Source organism: Otolemur garnettii, unplaced genomic scaffold (genome assembly GCF_000181295.1).
Source record: "Otolemur garnettii isolate 467f Iridium unplaced genomic scaffold, OtoGar3 scaffold00115, whole genome shotgun sequence".
Classification (NCBI taxonomy): Eukaryota; Metazoa; Chordata; class Mammalia; order Primates; family Galagidae; genus Otolemur; species Otolemur garnettii.
In genome coordinates, this window is record NW_003852510.1 from 3,565,733 (window position 1) to 3,573,574 (window position 7,842).

A 7,842-nucleotide genomic window follows, 5' to 3' on the forward strand; every position below is an offset into this window, starting at 1 on the left:
GGGCTGGGGATTCGAACCCGCCACCTTAGGTGTACGTGGCTGGCGCCTTAGCCGGTTGAGCTATAGGCGCCGAGCCTCCAGAACTTTTTCATCATCCCAAAGAGAAACTCTGTACCTGTAACAAAAACTCCATTGTTTCTCCCTTCTCTATTCCCTGTTAACTTCTATCCTATTTCCTGTATCTGTGAATTTGACTATTCTAGGTACCCCCACGTAACTGGAATCACACAATATTTGTCATTTTGTGTCTGGTTTATTTCACTCAGCATCATGTTTTGAAGGTTCATCCATGTTGTAACATTAATCAGAACTTCATTTCTACTTAAGGCTGAATTATATTCCCTTATATATGTGTGTGTCTATATATATACCTATACACACACACACCATTTTACTATTATTCTTTCAATGAGTATTTGGGCTGCTTTCACTTTTTGGATAATGCTGCTATGAGAATATCGGTGTACTATATCTTGCTTTCAATTGTTTTGGGGATATATCTAGAAGGGAAACTGCTGGACCATATGTTTAAGTTTTTGAAATCGAACTGTTTTCCACAGTGGTAGCATCATTTTACCTTCCCTACAGCAACACAGGAGAGTTCCAATTTCTCTTCATCCTAATACTTAGTTTTTTTGTTTGGCTAATAACCACAACAAAGATGGGATTTTGATTTGCTGTTCCCTGATGACTACTAATGTTAAATATCTTGTCATATGCTTATTAGCTTCTTTAGAGAAATGTCTATTCAAATACTTTTTCCATTTTTGTTGTTTTTTTAAAAAATTGAGTTGTAAGAGTTCATGATAAATTCTGAAGATTAATTCTTTACCAGACAAATGATTTTTAAATATTGTTTCCCATTCTTAATAATGTCCTTTGATGCACAACATTTTTTAATTTTGATAAAAATACAATTTATCTATTTTTTTCTTTTGATGTATTGATTACTAATCCTAATTTTGAGTTTCTATACTTTTGCATCTTATTTCTATTTGCTAATAGATGCTGGAGTTCTGTGTCATGTTTACAACAAGCTCCTTTTTTGCTACTTTAATATGTAGTAATAAGACTGTATGTGGTAGTAGACAATTATATCATGCATGTACAGGACCTTTGCTAAAATACATGTATGTCAGACAGGTCTTAATTATCAACCCCCAAGTTTTCTCTGTGAAACAGAAGTTATTTTCTTTATCAAAAGTTAATAATTAGTATAAGTAATTGAGACTATAGCAGGAACTATACTGACAGAGAAATAGAATTATGTATTTTTGTTTCGTCCTAAGCAATGATTCTCAAACTTTTTAAATGAAAATAGTTCATTTTATTAAATAATTTTTAAGTCAGACCACTGCATTGGTTCGTTTGGGGACACTATTCCTTCCCATTGTCTCAAAACCTGGCACCAGGTGCCTGAGCATTTCCTTCCATGTATAACACAGCATGGGAATGAAAGTGGAAGGACAGACTCTTGCATGTTAGAAAAGCTGTGTTAATGTTTCAACACATCTTGATTTAAGTGGAACACCAGGGTTAAGTTGTTCCCACATACTCCCCCTTCTTCATCAAATCTCTGTGCCAGTTTCTGTCTGCCTTTTGTACCAATCAAACCTGAGGTACCCTAATATCCAAACAGTTTCCTTTTAACCATGTACAACTAGGTAGGCAGAATAAGCACCTCACTCTAATTTTCACCTATGGGATTAAATAGCCTGAAACAGAGTATGTGAACTATGGCTAAAACCAAGTGATGACTTTTAAGGAGGCTTAGACAGAAACATGGAGAATAACATCTGAATTCAAATCCAGAAAAAAAAATGCTATTGGAGGAAAATAAAGTCTTAGCCAGTGTTCCAAAAATGCCTGTACGGAGTTGGGAATGACCATCTAGGCATAAGGTCTAAGAACTCTGGACACAATGGGAGTCTCAGCTGATATAGTTTGGGTCTGCTGAGACAGATGTCCTGAGGGCTGCCAGCGAGTAGCCTGCCTGGCACACTGCAGCTGTCTAGTTCAGTCTGCAGTGAGAATCCTTCAGTTCCATCACAAGTACTCTCCAAGGTGTTATAGTTGTCCTTAAAGCTCTTCAATTCGAGGGAGTATTTGGCACATTTACTCTTCTGACTGGAGGGGAGGTATGTCACCTGGATGGTTGTTGGGGAGACTTCAGGGGACTGAGTTAGGTCTTTGACTACTGATTAGTGTTGTTGCTGAGAGCTCCCAGTTCGTGCTTTGAACACAGTGGCCCGCTCACTCAGGGCCTCCTGATAGTGCAGGTATTCATTCTGACCACAAAGATTCCTGTCCCATAGTGGGCTGTTTCATAGCCACCTAGCAGGGTATCAACGAGGGCTTTGCGCACACCCTTGAAGGGAGTACAAGTGTTTTGCAGATCTAGCAGGCAGGAGTGGAAATTCTTGCCCATTAAGTACCAAGGATGCCGACCAACAGCATGAACTGGGATCTCAGAGGCACAACCGGCATCCAGAACTTCCATCTTGTACAGATAGTTGTAGCAATTTTAATTTCTCTGCGTATCCAGTTGCAGCAGCCAAGCATCATCATTAGCAAGGAGTTGGGGTTCATACTTGACATCCTGAACCCTGGATAGTCAAATATCAATTTCCTCTTTCAAGTCCTTGGGGGCATTGTGTCCCACAGGGACATAAGGTTCCCTTCTAGATTTCCTTGCAAAGTGCATGATTTGCCTCTTCACAAAAATAAATAGCAGTACAAACACAAGGCTTCCATAGGCCATCACCAGCATGACATTCACCTGGGACAGCTAGTTACTGCCAGACGCCATGACCTCCCTACCTTGTGCAGAATGTTTGAATTTACCCTGCTGCCCTGCCTCCTCAATCCTGGCTCCACAGAAGCAATGGTGCCTGGGTTTCCTGGAGCTCCCTGGCCATTTCATTAGGGGAGGAAACTAAGACAGACCCAGCCTGAAAATATAGCACACAGGGGCTAATAAAGAAGCATGATGCCTTCCTGCTTCCCCCCAGCACATAGTTCTCAAACTTTTTGGTCTCTGGACGCCTTTACACACTTAACACTTATTAAACCTTAAAAACCTATTGTATATGTGGATTATAGCATGTATTGAATTAAAAATCAAAACACTAAAATATGTACTTAAAAAACAATGATTAACATAGTGCATGTTGATATAAATTACATCATAATATCATTTATTTATTTATATTTTTAATTTTTAGAGACAAAGACTTGCTCTGTTGCCCAGGCTATTGTGCAGTGGCATGAGCATCACTCACTATAGCCCTGAACTCCTCGGCTAAGGCGCTCCACCTGCCCCACTCTCCCAAGTATTTAAGACTATAAGTACATACCACCATGTCCAGGTAATTTTTAATTTTTTTGTAGAGATGAAGTCTTGCTATGTTTCTGTTCTTGAACTCCTGGCCTCAAGTGATCCACCCAGATTGGCCTCCTTAAGTGCTGGGATTACAGGTAGAGTTACTGGACTTGACTTATATCCTAATATTATTATGAAGATAGTTTCATCTTACGGATCACTTGAGAAAAAACTGCAGTCTGAAAGTGTCAGTTTGTTCCAGAATATTTGAAAGAACATTATGAAAAATAAAACATGGAAAGTAAAGTTTCTTTCTTTTGATTTATAATACCTGAGCCTGAAAATAAGTTATAAAATGTGTTAAGTTTCTTGCTTATGAGCTAATTCTTAACTATATTCAATATTCAATATTTTTTACTTTTAAAAAATACTTTCCCCACCCTTATCCCCTATTACGCTTTTAGAAAAATTTGCATTGTCATTTTGATTAAATAGGCCACTAAAATTGTTTCTCAGGCATCCATGATCTTAATCAAGTATGGAAATTTCCTCTGATAAGTCGTAATTTCATCCCAATTATAGAATAAATTCAAAAAATTTCAAGGCATCTAAAATTATTTTTGGTATTTTCCAGAAGGCCTCTCGAAATTATAAAAATTTGGTATGAATTTCAGCATAAAGAGTGATCATATCGAGAGAAGCCCAACTTTTTCTAGGTTAAATTTATGTTGGTAAAATTTTATTAATATAAACATTTAAGATATTCTATGCTTTGTGTAAATTCCCTCAAGAATTGTTATTGCTATCCCTGCTCATAAGGCTTTATTTTCCAATTTTTAAAAATTGTGGTACAATACACATAAAATTTATCTTTTTTTTTGCAGTTTTTGGCCGAGGCCGGGTTTGAACTTGCCACCTCTGGTATATGGGACTGGCACCCTACTCCTTTGAGTCACAGGTGCCACCCTAAAATTTACCATTCTAACTGACTTTTAACTATACAGTTTAGTGGTATCATATATCCTTACAACACTGCAACTCACACCATCCAAGTCCATAACTCTTTTCATTTTGTAAAAGTGAAACTATACCTATTTAAAAACAACTCTCCATCCTCCCAGCCCCCAGCCCAGTCAACTATTTAACATTTTTAAAAACAGTAATTTAAACTGGCAAATAAGACGCATATTTTCATTGTATGCAATGTTTTGAAATATGTATACATTATGCAATGGCTAAATAGAACTAATTAACATAACCTTTACCTCACATTCTAATTTCTGTGACTCTGATTTTGACTATTCTAAGTACCTCATGTAAGTGAAATAATACAGTGTTTGTTGTTCTGTGTCTGCCTTATTTCATTTAACACAATGTCCTCAAGGTTGATCTACATAGTTGCAAATGACAAGATTTTCTTCCTTTCTAAGGCTGAATTAATTAATACCCTATTGGTGTACTACATTTGCTTGTCCATTTGTATCTTAATGCATACTTGGGTTGCTTCTGCATCTTAGTTATTGTGAATAATGCTACTATGAAAATGAATATAAAATATCTCTCTGGGACTATACTTTCAACTCTTTGAGGTATATAGTCAGAAATAGAATAGCTGGAGCATATGGTAATTCTATTTTGAATTTTGTGATGAATCACTACATTGTTTTCCACAATGGCTATATCATTTTACATTCCCACCAACAGTGCTCATGTTGTAATTTTCCCACGCATTATCGACACTTGTTATTTTCTGTGGTTTTCTGATAGTGGCCATCCTAATGGGTGTGAATATCCCACTGTGGTTCTGTATTTCCCTGATGATTAGTGATACTGAGCACCTTTACATATATGTAAAGGTGGCAATATGGCTTCTTTTGAGAAATGTCTATTCAAATCCTTTGCTCATTTTCCAAAAAGGTTGGTTGTTTTTCTGTTGAGTTTTATGAGTTCTCTGTATATTCTTGATATTAATCATTTATCAGATGTATGATGTACAAATATTTTTTCCCATTCTTTGAGATGATTTTATGCTCTGTTGATAGGCTTTTGCTGTACAAAGTTTCTAAATTTTCATGCAGTCTCCTTTTTCTTTGGTTGCCTTTGGTGTCATAGCCAAGAAATCATCACCAAATCCAATGTCAGGGAACTTCTGCTCTGTTTGCTTCTAAGAGTTGTATTGCTTTAGGTCTTACATTTAGGTTTTTGATCTATTTTAAGTATGTATGTGTGTATTATATATGTGTATGTATGTATGTATTTATTAATTAGAAACAAAGTCTCACTTTGTTGCCAGGCTGGAGCATACTGGCAGGATCATAGCTTACTGCAGCCTTTAACTCCTGGGCTCAAGCAATCTTCATAACTTAGTCTCTTGAGTATGAGTAGTTTTCTATATGGTGTTAGATATGTGTCAACTAAATTCTCTTTATGTAAATATCCAATCTTCCCAGCATCATTTGGTGAAGAGACTGTCTTTTCCCCAGCAAATGGTCTCGACACCCTTGTAAAAAATCATTTGATTATATATGTAAGAGTTTTCTCCACATAATGTTTTAACTCCAAGGGAAGATACTCATCAAAATTCTTTTGAAGTAGTTATATTCTATCCACCAACAGAGAATTTTACTGTCTTTCGTTTTGATATTATTAGCTATAGTTAATAACTATAGCTACTAAGACTCTGTCATCTACAGACAGATTCTGACGCTTGCTTGAGGTTAGGCTATAAGCTACAAGCCAGTGTTTGTGTATTCAACAAAGATAGTCTCAAATGCCTTATGGAAAGGACCGTACTCAATACTTGAAACCACTGACATTTTAAAGAATAGACTCATGGGCAGACTTCTAAAATGATGCTGCTTAGTCAACTATTTTTTTTGCCACTTTTGGCTGGGGCTGGGTTTGAACCTGCCACCTCCAGCATATGGGACTGGCGTCCTGCCCTTTGGAGCCACAGGCACCACCCCTGCTTAGACAACTTTTATACCATTAACAATAGACTTAGCAAGGATTTCTAAAATTCTTTTCAGCCTAAAAGTAGAAAGCTTCATGAAAGCAGACTGCTGAACCAAAGTAGAGTTGAATGAGAATTAATTACATAGAACTGAATTAACATAAGAATGAGAAATAGGCTCAGTGCCTATAGCTCAACTAGCTAAGGCGCCAGCCATGTACACCTAAGGTGGCAGGTTCGATTCCCCAGCCCGGACCCGCCAAACAACGATGGCTGCAACCAAAAAATAGCCAGGTGTTGTGGCGGGCGCCTGTGGTCCCAGCTACTTGGGAGGCGGAGGCAAGAGACTCACTTGAGCCCAGGAGTTGGAGGTTGCTGTGAGCTGTAATGCCACGGCACTCTACCCAGGGGGACAGCTTGAGACTCTGTCTCAAAAAAAAAAAAAAAAAAAGATTGAGAAATATACATAGAAGGAAGTTTATTTACTGGGTATTTGTTTAGATTATTATTGATGTTAGCTGTCATAAATATTCTATTTTCTGGATATAGGAGGAAACTCTTTTTCTCTTTTTCTTGAAGAATTAAAGCTGTGTGTAACCCACACAATTTACCAGATCTGTTTTCTTAAACTAAAATAAAATGTTTTAATACTTCATTCTCATTGACTTTCTCACAATTTGGAAACTTACTAAGTCCCCAAACTTTTCTTGACAATATACCATAGTTATATGCATAGAGTCTATAAGACTATGTCTTCTTTTTTTAACAGGATATAATTGTACAACCAAGGCCTTATCTGCAGTGTATACTTGAGAACTGTGCTCATCTAATCATATATGACTACATGTTTGAAGAACAAATACTGGCTGTAGTCCTGAAGTCAATACCTAAAAACCCCTCTCAGGAAAATGTACTTGGTATCTAAAGTATATGGTCTCAACTTTACATGTGTAATTCAATTTTGGTAATCTGGAAAAGAGAGGAACTTATACCCAAATGATGGGTAGTATCATTGAAAAATGGTGACGTTTCTTGGGCTTAGTTTCCTAATCTTGGAATGACAAAAATGAAGACTTTCCTTTTTTTTTTTTTTTTTCAGACAGAGTCTCACTCTGTTGCCCAGATTACAGTGCTGTGGTTTCAGCTTAGCTCCTCACAGCAACCTCAAGCTCCTAGGCTCAAAGGATTGTCCTGCCTCAGCTTCCTGAGTAGCTGGGACTACAGGGGCCTGCTGTAATGCTTGGCTAGTTTTTCTACCGTTAGTAGAAACAGAGTCTTGCTCTTGCTCAGGCAGTCCTGTACTCCTGAGCTCAGGGAATCCTCCTGTGTTTAGCCCTCCAGAGTGCTGGAATTACAGATGTGACCCACAGCACCTGGCCAAAAAAAGTACTTTTGGAAGTAGAATCTGATATTTCCCATGAAAAATTCTAGGTAGAAATTAATTTTATGGCCTTAGTATTTATAAAACAAATTCAAGGAGGCTAACTGGTTAATTAACATTTTTGTTGCTGGCCTGGTGCCTGTGCCTCAAGTGGCTAAGGCGCCAGCCACATACACCTAAGGTGGC

General features: G+C 37.5%; 1 protein-coding gene and 1 pseudogene across 4 annotated transcripts in view; both read right to left on the reverse strand.

The window, feature by feature from the left end:
* The window catches only part of GPHN (gephyrin), a 642,655-nt gene that overhangs the window by 232,544 nt on the left and 402,269 nt on the right, over positions 1-7,842 (reverse strand). The gene's annotated exons all lie outside the window — the stretch shown is intronic.
* LOC105887751 lies at positions 1,318-3,413 on the reverse strand (annotated as a pseudogene).